We start from the raw sequence: 10278 nt of genomic DNA, 5'->3' as shown, positions 1-10278 counted from the left end.
TAGGAGCCTCACAAAGAAAATACCTGTGTTAGATAAGCTTCATTCAGGCATGAGTTAAAGCACGTTTGGTTGGCCATGAGTTCGATGTTAATGAATGAACAATATATAGTGAATAAAGTGTCTTTAAACAGAAACACACACGAAACAAGGCAATGTATTGATTGATGAAAGTGGTATGACCAGAGGCTCACAGGACCCTAACTCTATATTTCCCCTTGGAATAATGCTTCAGTATTTTCTAATTCAGTATTTACAGTGATTTATAGAATGTAGCCACTGCAGTGTGTGAGAATTGACTGTATTAACTTGTTTTTTCAATCCCAGTATGCACACACATAAAGTAGTTTCAGAACTGCTAACCCATACCTCTGTGAGGAGCAAATTTACTTACTACAGTACAGTACTTGTGTATAGTTCTTTTTGTTTTTGTTGTGTAACAAAAGCCACATTCAATACAGTTCTTATCTTTAGTCTTACAGCATCCATTCAAAACTGTTTTCCAAAGTTACTTCTGTTAGTTATTTTCTTTTCCATCTCTTTCAATATTAACTATATGGTTTATTTGTATTACAGTTTTATTTCTTAGTTTGTATTCCATTTTGGGTTCCCCCAATATTCGGGTCAATTTTTAAACATTTCCAGACAGTAAAATTCACTTTTTATGGTATGTGGTACAATAGGTCTTGAGAAGCATAGTTATGAATTTACTACCACAATCATGATAGAGAACAATTCAATTACTCAAAAAATTCCCTTGTCCTGACTCTTTATAGTCAGCTTCTCTCCCCACCACTAACCCCTGGCAACCACTGATCTATTTTTTGTCCCTATAGCTATGCCTTTTCCAGAATGTCATATAGAAGAAATCATGCAATATTCAACCTTTTGGGCCTGACTTCTGTCACTTAGGAAAACGCATTTAAGATTCCTGCATGTTGTTGTGTCAAGCAGTAGTTGTTCGTTTTTATGGCTGAGTAGTATTCCACTCTAGCACTGTTGGACGCACCACAGTTTGTTTATCTATTTGCCAGTTGAAGAATATTTGGATTATACCAGTTTTGGGTAATTATGAGTAAAGCCGCTATACACATTTATGTAGTGGGTTTTATGTGAACATGAGTTTCCCTTTTTCTTGAGGAGGTGGGATTGTAGTCATATGGTAGGTGTTTATAAGAAATTGCCAATTTGTTTTCCAAAGGGGCTGTACCATTTCATTCCCACCAGTAATGAATGAGAATTCCAGTTGCTCCACAACCTCACCGGCACTTGGTATTGTCAGCTGTTTTTATTTATTTGCTATTCTAATAGGTTTGTAGTGGTATCTCAATGTAGTTTTAATTTAACATTTCTGTAATGACTATGATGTTAAACACATTTCCACATGCTTATTTTTCATTCCTATATCTCTTTGGAGAGGTGCTTATTCTAATCTTTTGTCCATTTTTTTTTTCTAGTGGTGTTTGTTTTCTTGCTTTTTTTTTGGTTTTGTTTTGTTTTGTTTTGTTTTTGAGACAGAGCCTTGCCCTGTCGCCCAGGCTGGAATGCAGTGGTGTGATCTTGGCTCACTGCAACCTCTGCCTCCGGGGTTCAAATGATTGTCCTGCCCCAGCCTCCCAAGCAGCTGGGATTACAGGCATGCACCACTACGCCCAGCTAATTTTTGTATTTTTAGTAGAGACGGGGTTTCACTATTTTGGTCAGGCTGGTCTCAAACTCTTGACCCAGTGATCCACCCACCTTGGCCTCCCAAAGTACTGAGATTACAGGCGTGAGCCACCGCGCCCAGCCTGTTTTCTTATTGTTCTGAGGATTCCTTCCTTCCTTCCTTCTTTCCTTCCTTCCTTCCTTCTTTCCTTCCTTCCTTCCTTCTTTCCTTCCTTCCTCTCTCCCTCTTTCTCTCTTTCTTCAGAAAGAGTCTCACTCTGTTGCCTAGGCTGGAATGCATTGGTGATCATGTCTCGTTGCAGCCTTGAATTCTTGGGCGCAAGGGATCCTTCCACCTTAGCCTCCCAAGTAGCTGAAGCTACAGGTGTGTGCCACCATGCCTGGCTAATTTTTATTTTTATTTTTGTAGAGATGGGGGGTGTCTCACTATGTTGCCCAGGCTGGTCTTGAACTCCTAGAGTCAAGGGATTCTCCTGCCTCAGCCTCCCAAAGTGCTGGGATTACAGGTGTGAGCCACCGCACCTGGCTGAGGTTTCTTTAGATATTCTGGATAAAAGATGTGATTTGTAAATATTTTCTCCCCATCTGTGGCATATTATTTTTTATTCTCTTAACAGTGTCATTTGCAGAACAAATTTTAAATTTTGATAATATCTATCTTTTTTTTCTTTTATGAATCATGATTTTGGTATTTTATCTAAAAACTCGACTAACCAAGGTCTCAAAGATTTTCTCTTATGCTTTCTTCTAGAAGTTTTTTAGTTTTACATTTTACATATGATCTGTATGTAAACTGATGCATTTATTTATTTATTTATTTATAGACAGAGTCTCACTCTGTTGCACAGGCTGGAGTGCAGTGGTGTGATCTCAGCTCACTGGAACCTCCGCCTCCTGGGTTCAAACGATTCTCCTGCCTCAGCCTCCCGAGTAGCTGGGATTACAGGTGTGCACCACCACCCCCCGGCTAGTTTTCTTGCATTTTTAGTAAAGATGGGGTTTTGCCATGTTGACCAGGCTAGTCTCAAACTCCTGGACTCAAATGATATGCCCACCTCGGCTTCTCAAAGTGCTGGGATTACAGGTGTGAGCCACCACACCTGTATAAACTAATGCATTTAAAATTAATTTTGAATTAATTTTATAATAACTTTGAGAGGCTTAGATTGAGAGTCATTTTTTTGCCTATATTTGTCCAATTATTCCAGCACCATTGTTGAAAAGACTTACCTTTAAGTGGTCTTTTTTGCATCAGTTAAGAAAACAGATTGAGTTCCACAAGGAATTGAAATGGTAGAAACCTAAAAAAAGCATGTGGAAGGTAAGGGGATCAGAGAGATGGTCCATGTACCAAATAATTCAGCAGCTGCTCGAAATGAGAGGTGGTCAAGAGGACCTAAGTCACCTAGGACATTACAGAAATCGAGGGGAGGCTTTGGACTGCTCACAAGTCATTAAATGAAGAGAGGGTTGTTGAGCCAATCTTAGGCAGATCTTCATGGGAAGAATGAGCCTCCCTGATGTCCCCGTACCCGCAGCAGTGAGGTGCGTGACTTCCCGGGGCTCTGGCTCCTTGGAGTGGTGGGGTGAGGTGGATGCTGCAGCCTGGACTGGAAGCCAGAGTGACTCATCAGCCCAGGGTGAGCATCTCGGGGGGATGTTGTTTTGTTTGCTCTCGCAATGAACCCCATTACAATAACAGCACCAAGGTGTCCCGGTGCTTTGGCTGTTCTCTCCCTGGGCTCCTAATGGAGATTGACAGAATCTAGAGTCCAGGGTAATTCTATTGTCAGTTTCAGCAGCCTCCTGCACCTCATTAGACAAAAGCAAGAGAAATGAACAAAGAAGGAATGTCAGCCTCAGAACAGAGGGGGCCTGCTAGAGTAAGCAGCTTTTAGGAGATGACAAGGTAGTGAGGAAATTATCTGGGCTTTCCAACTGGCCCCTCTAGGCTCTACGTGGGAAATTGGGATGTCTGTGTCACTGCTCTGCAGAGCAGAGCCAGCATGAATGGTTCAGTTTCAACTGCAGTCCCTTTTCTTTGAGGGACAGCATGAGGGGAGGCTAAGACAAACATCTTTTGTGTTGTCAGCCTTTGTGTTAGAGGCTCCTTCCGGTGGTGGGGCCTAGCAAGGGAGGTGTTTCTGGGTGGCTTGGGTTTGAGTTGCAAGTGGATGGTGTCAGGGGTCAAAGCCTTATTTGATTTATCTAGACCTTTAGGATTTCACTCAGGATGGATGAACTGTATCCAATGTATAGGGAGAGAGAATCCTAGGCCTATAGGAAAGCTGGAATCCATCATTGTCCCACACTATATCTTGTTTCCCAGCCTTGGCCAGAAACACACACAGATTTACGTAGATAAACATGTAACATACTTATCTTAGTGTGTTCAGGCTGCTATAACAAAAATACCTTAAACTGGGCAATTTATAAACAACAGAAATGTCTGTCTTATGGTTCCAGAGACTGGAAAGTCCAAGACAAAAGCACAGGCAGGTTTGATATCACGTGAGGACCCGCTCTCTGCTTCCAAGATGACAGCTTCTTGCTCACATGTTGGAAGGGACAAGGTTGCTCCTTTCAATCCCTTTTATAAGGGCATCAATCTCATTCAGGAGGGCACAGCCCTCATGACTTAATTACTTCCCCAAAGGCCCTACCCCTTAATACATGACCTTGGGTGGTAGGTTCCAATATGAATTTTGGAGGGAAACCAACATTCAGACCGTAGCAACACGCAACACTTATATATACAAGCTCATGTACAAATACACACAACACTAATGCTTCTACTCATACTTTTTTTTTTTTTTTTTTTTTTGAGACAAGGTCTCACTCTTTCACTCAGGCTGGAGTGCAGTGGCTTGATCATGGCTCACTGCAGTCTCAAACCTTGGGATCAAGCAATCCTCCCACCTCAGCCTCCCAAGTAGCTGGGGCTATAGGCATATGCCACCACACAGCTAATTTTTAAAAATTTATTTAGAGACAGGGTCTTGCTATGTTGTCCATGGTGGACCCGAACTCTTGGCCTCAAGTGATCCTCCCATCTTGGCCTCCCAAAGTGCTGGGATTATGGGCATGAGCCACTGAGCCTGGTCCTCATAGGCCAGTTACACATACAGGCAACTAGACCAGACGTGTGCCAGTTACACATACAGGCAACACACACAGGTCCATGCTGAAGGCATTTCGCTACAGAGTTTTTGTCTGTGGCTTATGACATCAGCCTCTTTGCTTTCTATTTACATCTTGGATATACACCGCTCACACACACATTCACACCCACCCACCATTCTCACAATGCACAGCATGCACTCAAACACCCAAGCCACAAACATGTTCACATATACACACTCTGCAGTCACATTTGCCCAAACATACATGCCTCTTCTATTTTCACCACGTGTGACCAGTTGTGGTCATTCAGATGCCTGCCCGTCCTGTGTGTCACACCTACGTATGCCTCTCTGGCACACTTGCAACAGGCCAAGCCAGTGTCTGCACAGACTAGCAGAGCAGAGAGTGTTTTCCACCTTCTTCCTGTCATTGACATGCAACACCTGTCCTGTCTTTAGTTTTTTGCACTCTGGCTTCGACTGAATTGAATGCCAGTCTGCCTGGCACAGAGCCCAGTGCAGCAGCCCAGAAGCAATTATCCTGTGGGCATAAGCCTCCAAGAGCCCAGAATGGGTGCACGCCAACTCTGGAGGCACCATCAAGGAAAGAGGCTTCTGTAGGCGACCCCCACCCCTCATTAGTGCTCTAGAGGGCCATGGATGAGTCAGCACATGGCAACCTCTTTTCCTCTCTGCCTTTCTTCTCCTCAAAATTCTGGTCATTTGGGTGTTCAAGGCCTTTGCCAAACAGAATGAGTGAGGCTTGAAAGAGATACTAGCTTAGAAAATCCACCATCCACCATCAGAGTCTGGGCCATTGAATTTTCCATTAGCCTTTGCTTGTGCATTGCTGTAGCCTCATATCTAGAACAAGTCTGGAACAGTAAAACTTAACTGAATAAATACAAGTGTATGTTAGCCTATGAAATAGGACTAATTCTGCTTTGTCTCTCAGGACTATCTATAAATCATAAGGAGCAATGCAAATACCTTATGAGGAATTTTTGCTGTTATTGTGATCAACACCAGGTAGGTAAATCATTTCCTTCCCCTCTTCCCACGTTTCTGTCCCTACCTACTCCTAACACCTTGAACTAGCTGTCACTGAGATAATGATACTAGTTACCATTATCGAGCACCTGTTCTGCTCCAGGTACTAGACTAAGCACTTTACAAATATCTTGTTCTATCCTCTCAACATCCTTGTTAAATAAATATTACTGTCTGTATTTCATAGTCTGGAAATTTGAGGTTTTGAGGGGCTGAGCAGCTTGCCCAAAGTCACACAGCTAATAGACAGCAGAGACAGGATTTGAACTCAGGTCTTTGCTTCTCAAACTCATGTCATCCTTACTCCACCAACCTTACATTTATCATCATCAGCCATAGAATGCAAATTCTATCCATATTTCTATTGTTTAAGCCTAAACCCCCTTTTCCGTCTATGTCCATCTCAATTTTAAACTGTAAGCCAGGCTATAAATAGCAGGAACTATGTTTATTGAATTCATTTCATAGTGTTCAGCATACTTCCATAGTGTTCAGCATACTTCCAGGAAAATATATATATATATATATATACACACACACACACACACACATATATACATAGAGGTTACTTTTTTTTAAAGTAATGGTTCCATGAATTTCACATTGTGTCTGAAGCTAAGAGACTAAATTCTAGCTCTTTTCTTAGCAAAGAACAAACTATAAAGAGATGCAGTCTGAAGGGAAAACAAACTGTCTTTCACTATAGCATACTTCTGTGACCAGATGCATGGGGGCTTTTCCCTACACACCAAGAAATTCTCCAGCAGACACCAACTGGGTGTCCTATAATTCAGTTCCATTCTGGCACCATCTACTTGCAGTGAGAGTCAGATCCCACAGCTGATGGCTCAGTCCCACAAGACTGCCCCCAGTTCAGGTGCCAATCACACAACTAAGGTTGTGACCTGTGCTTTTGACCAAACAACTATAAGTTGGGGTTCCCATGACCCCCTCCTTGGTTTCAATTAATTTGCTAGAGCAGCTCACAGAACACTTACTTTACATTTACCGGTTTCTTTTAAAGGATATGATAAAGGATACAGATGAGCAGCCAGATGGAAGAGATGCATAGGGCAAGTCATGTGGGAAGGGGCGTGGAGCTGCCACGTGCTTTCCGGAAGATCCACCCTCCAGGCGCCTCCACAGGTTCAGCTGTCTGGAGCCTCCTGAACCAAGTTTTCTTTGGTTTTTATGGAAGCTTTATGACATAGGCCTGATTGATTACATCATCGGCCATAAGGGATCAACGCAACCTTCAGCCCCTCTCTCCTCTCAAGAGGTTCTAATCATACCATGGTCTTTCTGGTGACCAGCCCCCATTCTGAAGCCATCTAGGGGCTCCCAGCCACCAGTTTCCTCTTAGCATCCAAAAGACATTCTTTTGTCAGAGATTACAAGGGTTTTAGGAGCTGTATGCCAGGAACCAGGGACAGAGACCAAATCTGTACTTCTTATTGCATCAGGATAAAACACCTGGGTTTGAATCCAACACCATCACCTATTAGCATCACCTATTTGCTCCTGTCATTTTCTCTTTCTGGCCTCAGTTTACATGTTTGTAAAATGAAGTTCTGGATATGATGACCTTTTGGGTTCCCTCCAAACATGACTTTCCAAGAGTCTGCTGTTTTACATGCTACCAAACGGAAGTGGAGATCTAAAATCATTTCATGTGCTCACGGAGTGGGCCACTCCCACAATGCCATCTCCCCTCCCCTTGTGTGACTGTCTCTGGTGGTCTGCTCCTGAAAGAGTACACAAAGTCAGGATGCAAAGTCCTCTCACTGGAGAATGAAGACACCGTTCATTCTGGTGTTTGTTCTGCGGAGCTTCCCAGAGCTGTAGTCAGTCACCTCACCCCGGTGCCAAACACTTGATGTGCTGACTACTCCCGTGCTCTTAATAAGCTTATAGTCCGGAGAGATGATTGAAGGGCTGGGAGGAGAGGGCTTTGGAGGGACGGGACCAGCTGAGGACGTGGGTGGTCAGACTCCTAGATTAACAAAGCCTCCAGATGCCTGTTGACAGAAGGGAGGGAGACAGGTTCTCACTGATAGGAAGACAGCAGCAATGCAGGTACGACTCATGTGTCCATTTCCTGTCATCAGCAGGTACTTGGTGAGACAGTGTCACCGTTCTGGGAAGAGCTAGTCTGGGAGAAGGAGTCAGGATACTAGACCTGGCTGTGAGGCACTGGATGACTCCAGGTGAGTCATTCACCTTCCCCCCGACTCCAACCCTCCCAAACCTTGGTGTTCCCATCTTTATGGAACTAGGTTCTTTGACACCTCATTAATCTGAAGGTGGAACCAAAGAATGCACACCATAGAAATGGCTACATCAAAGCCTTCATCCCCAAATACATCTCTTCTGGTTCAAAAGCTTCTTGGAACACAAGCAGACCTGACCCTCCTGCTCTTCTGCACCCCATGATGTCCACCCCCTGCCCTCTGTCATTCTTCACTCTCTACTCTACTTGCCTTCTCTCTCCCTTGTGAATCTCTTGTAAATGGAAGTCCTGGTCCCAGCAGCGTCCTGGTAAATGTTTAACAAACAGCTTTGAGACCGGGGGGAATGCCTGATTTGTAGGGCTTGCCAACTGCCAATTGTAAATACTCCTGCCATGACTAATTTCAAGATACCAAATATGACATCATTGAATGCAGAGCCAGGAAAAGAGTCACAGTAGCACACTGATGTATAGTATTTTCACCATACACATAGAACAGGAGTAAATGACCTCAAGAGCACAGATAATAAAATATAGTCAAAGAATTAGGAATTGATAACATTAGAGTATTTATTGCCTTTGCTTTTAATGTCACTTATTAAATTATAAGTTTATGTAATTTACTTTTCAATAATGGTGTGTTTAACAACTGGCTCATTAAATTCCTGAAAAATGCCTGGTCCTCCCCTTTGGATCTTTCCAGATGAGACTGTACAACCCCAAATTTGCGGGAGTACATGGTTGAGGCCCTTGCTGTGGGAAGCCTCTCAGGGAAAATAGGAGCATTTATTTCTGCATGCCATTTGTCTCCCTTTATTAACTTTAGTTTCTCTTCCTGTTATATAAGACATTCCTTCTAGATTCTCCTGCCTTTGTAAGGATGGTATTGAGAGAAATGAAATCAGGGCAGTAGTAACACCTTGCATCTTATGGAATCTTCCAGTTTACTAAACCCAAATCTCATTACTTCTCACAGCAATTCTGTGACGTGAAGTATGTGGAGCAGTGAAATTGCAGATGAACTATTTCACACCAGGTTGGCAAACTGTTTCTGTAAAGGGGTAGAGGCTGGCTGCAGTAGCTCACACCTGTAATCCCAGCACTTTGGGAGGCTGAAGCAGGAGGATCACTTGAGCACAGGAGTTCGAGACCAGCCTGGACAATGTGGCGAAACCCCAATGCTACAAAAAATACAAAAATTAGCCAGGCATGGTGGTGCACTCCTGTAGTCCTAGCAACTTGGGAGGCTGAGGTGGGAGGATGGCTTGAGCCCAGGAGTTGGAGGCTGCAGTGAGCCAAGATTGCATCACTGCACTTCAGCCTGGGCGACAGAGTGAGATCTTGTCTCAAAAAACAGTTAAAATAAAATAAATAAACAAATAAAGGCATAGAGACTAAATATTTGAGGCTTTGCAGGCCATAAGGTCTCTGTTGCAACTACCTGGTTATTATTGATTGAGAGCTGCCACAGACAATATGTAAACAAATGAGTTTGGCCATTTTCCAATAAACTTTATTTATGGGCTCTGAAATTTGGATTATATATAATTTTACATCTCACAAAATGTTATTCTTCTCTTGATTTTTTCCAACCATTGAAAAATATTTTTAAAAAAACCATTAACTCACAGGCCATATAAAAACAAGCCCTAGGTGCCTTTCTCCTATGGGCTGTGTGGGGGTCCCTGTTCTTCACAGCTAAGGCTGGAGGCCAAGATCAGCCTTTGAGGACTGTCATCAGAACTGCCTTGCTTTCCTGCCTCAGATGTGAAAAATAAAAACAAGCCCTAGGCAGAATTTGGCCTATAGGCAACAAAAGAGGAAATTAAGCTTCAAAGAGAACAGTGACTTGTTCAAGTTCATCTAGATCGGCAGAGTTGGTCCTGGCATGGTTCCAAGTCCCCTGAACTTTCCACTAAACCCACCTGCCACAAAAGGTGCCCCTCCTGCTCCTCAACACACCTTCTGGGACCTGCAGGTGGATTCTCCACTGGGGACCTTCTGTAACCCGCTAAGTGCTTTTGGGCCACTTTCTCTTACTGCCCGTTTCTGTCTCTTTAAGTGTGGTGAGCCTTCCCATGCATCAAAGTAAAAAAGAAAAGGCGTTTGGACATGTATAGTCAGGCAATTTGCTCCCCCTCCATTAAAGCAGAAAATAAAGAGCTCACTGTCTTTACGACTGTTGATTTTATGATTCCGTCCTATTTTCTC

At 43.3% G+C, this 10278-nt stretch overlaps 1 non-coding gene across 1 annotated transcript; it reads left to right on the top strand.

Annotated features, from left to right (window-relative positions):
* The first annotated feature begins 9721 nt into the window (after positions 1-9721).
* LOC112207387 (small Cajal body-specific RNA 20) lies at positions 9722-9838 on the top strand. Its single transcript, XR_002941816.1, has one exon. It is a non-coding gene; the product is annotated as a small Cajal body-specific RNA 20 (non-coding RNA).
* The last annotated feature ends 440 nt before the right edge of the window (positions 9839-10278 follow it).

The sequence above is a fragment of the Pan troglodytes genome, chromosome 1 (genome assembly GCF_028858775.2).
Source record: "Pan troglodytes isolate AG18354 chromosome 1, NHGRI_mPanTro3-v2.0_pri, whole genome shotgun sequence".
Lineage (NCBI taxonomy): Eukaryota > Metazoa > Chordata > Mammalia > Primates > Hominidae > Pan > Pan troglodytes.
This window is presented reverse-complemented; position numbering and strand designations above follow the sequence as displayed.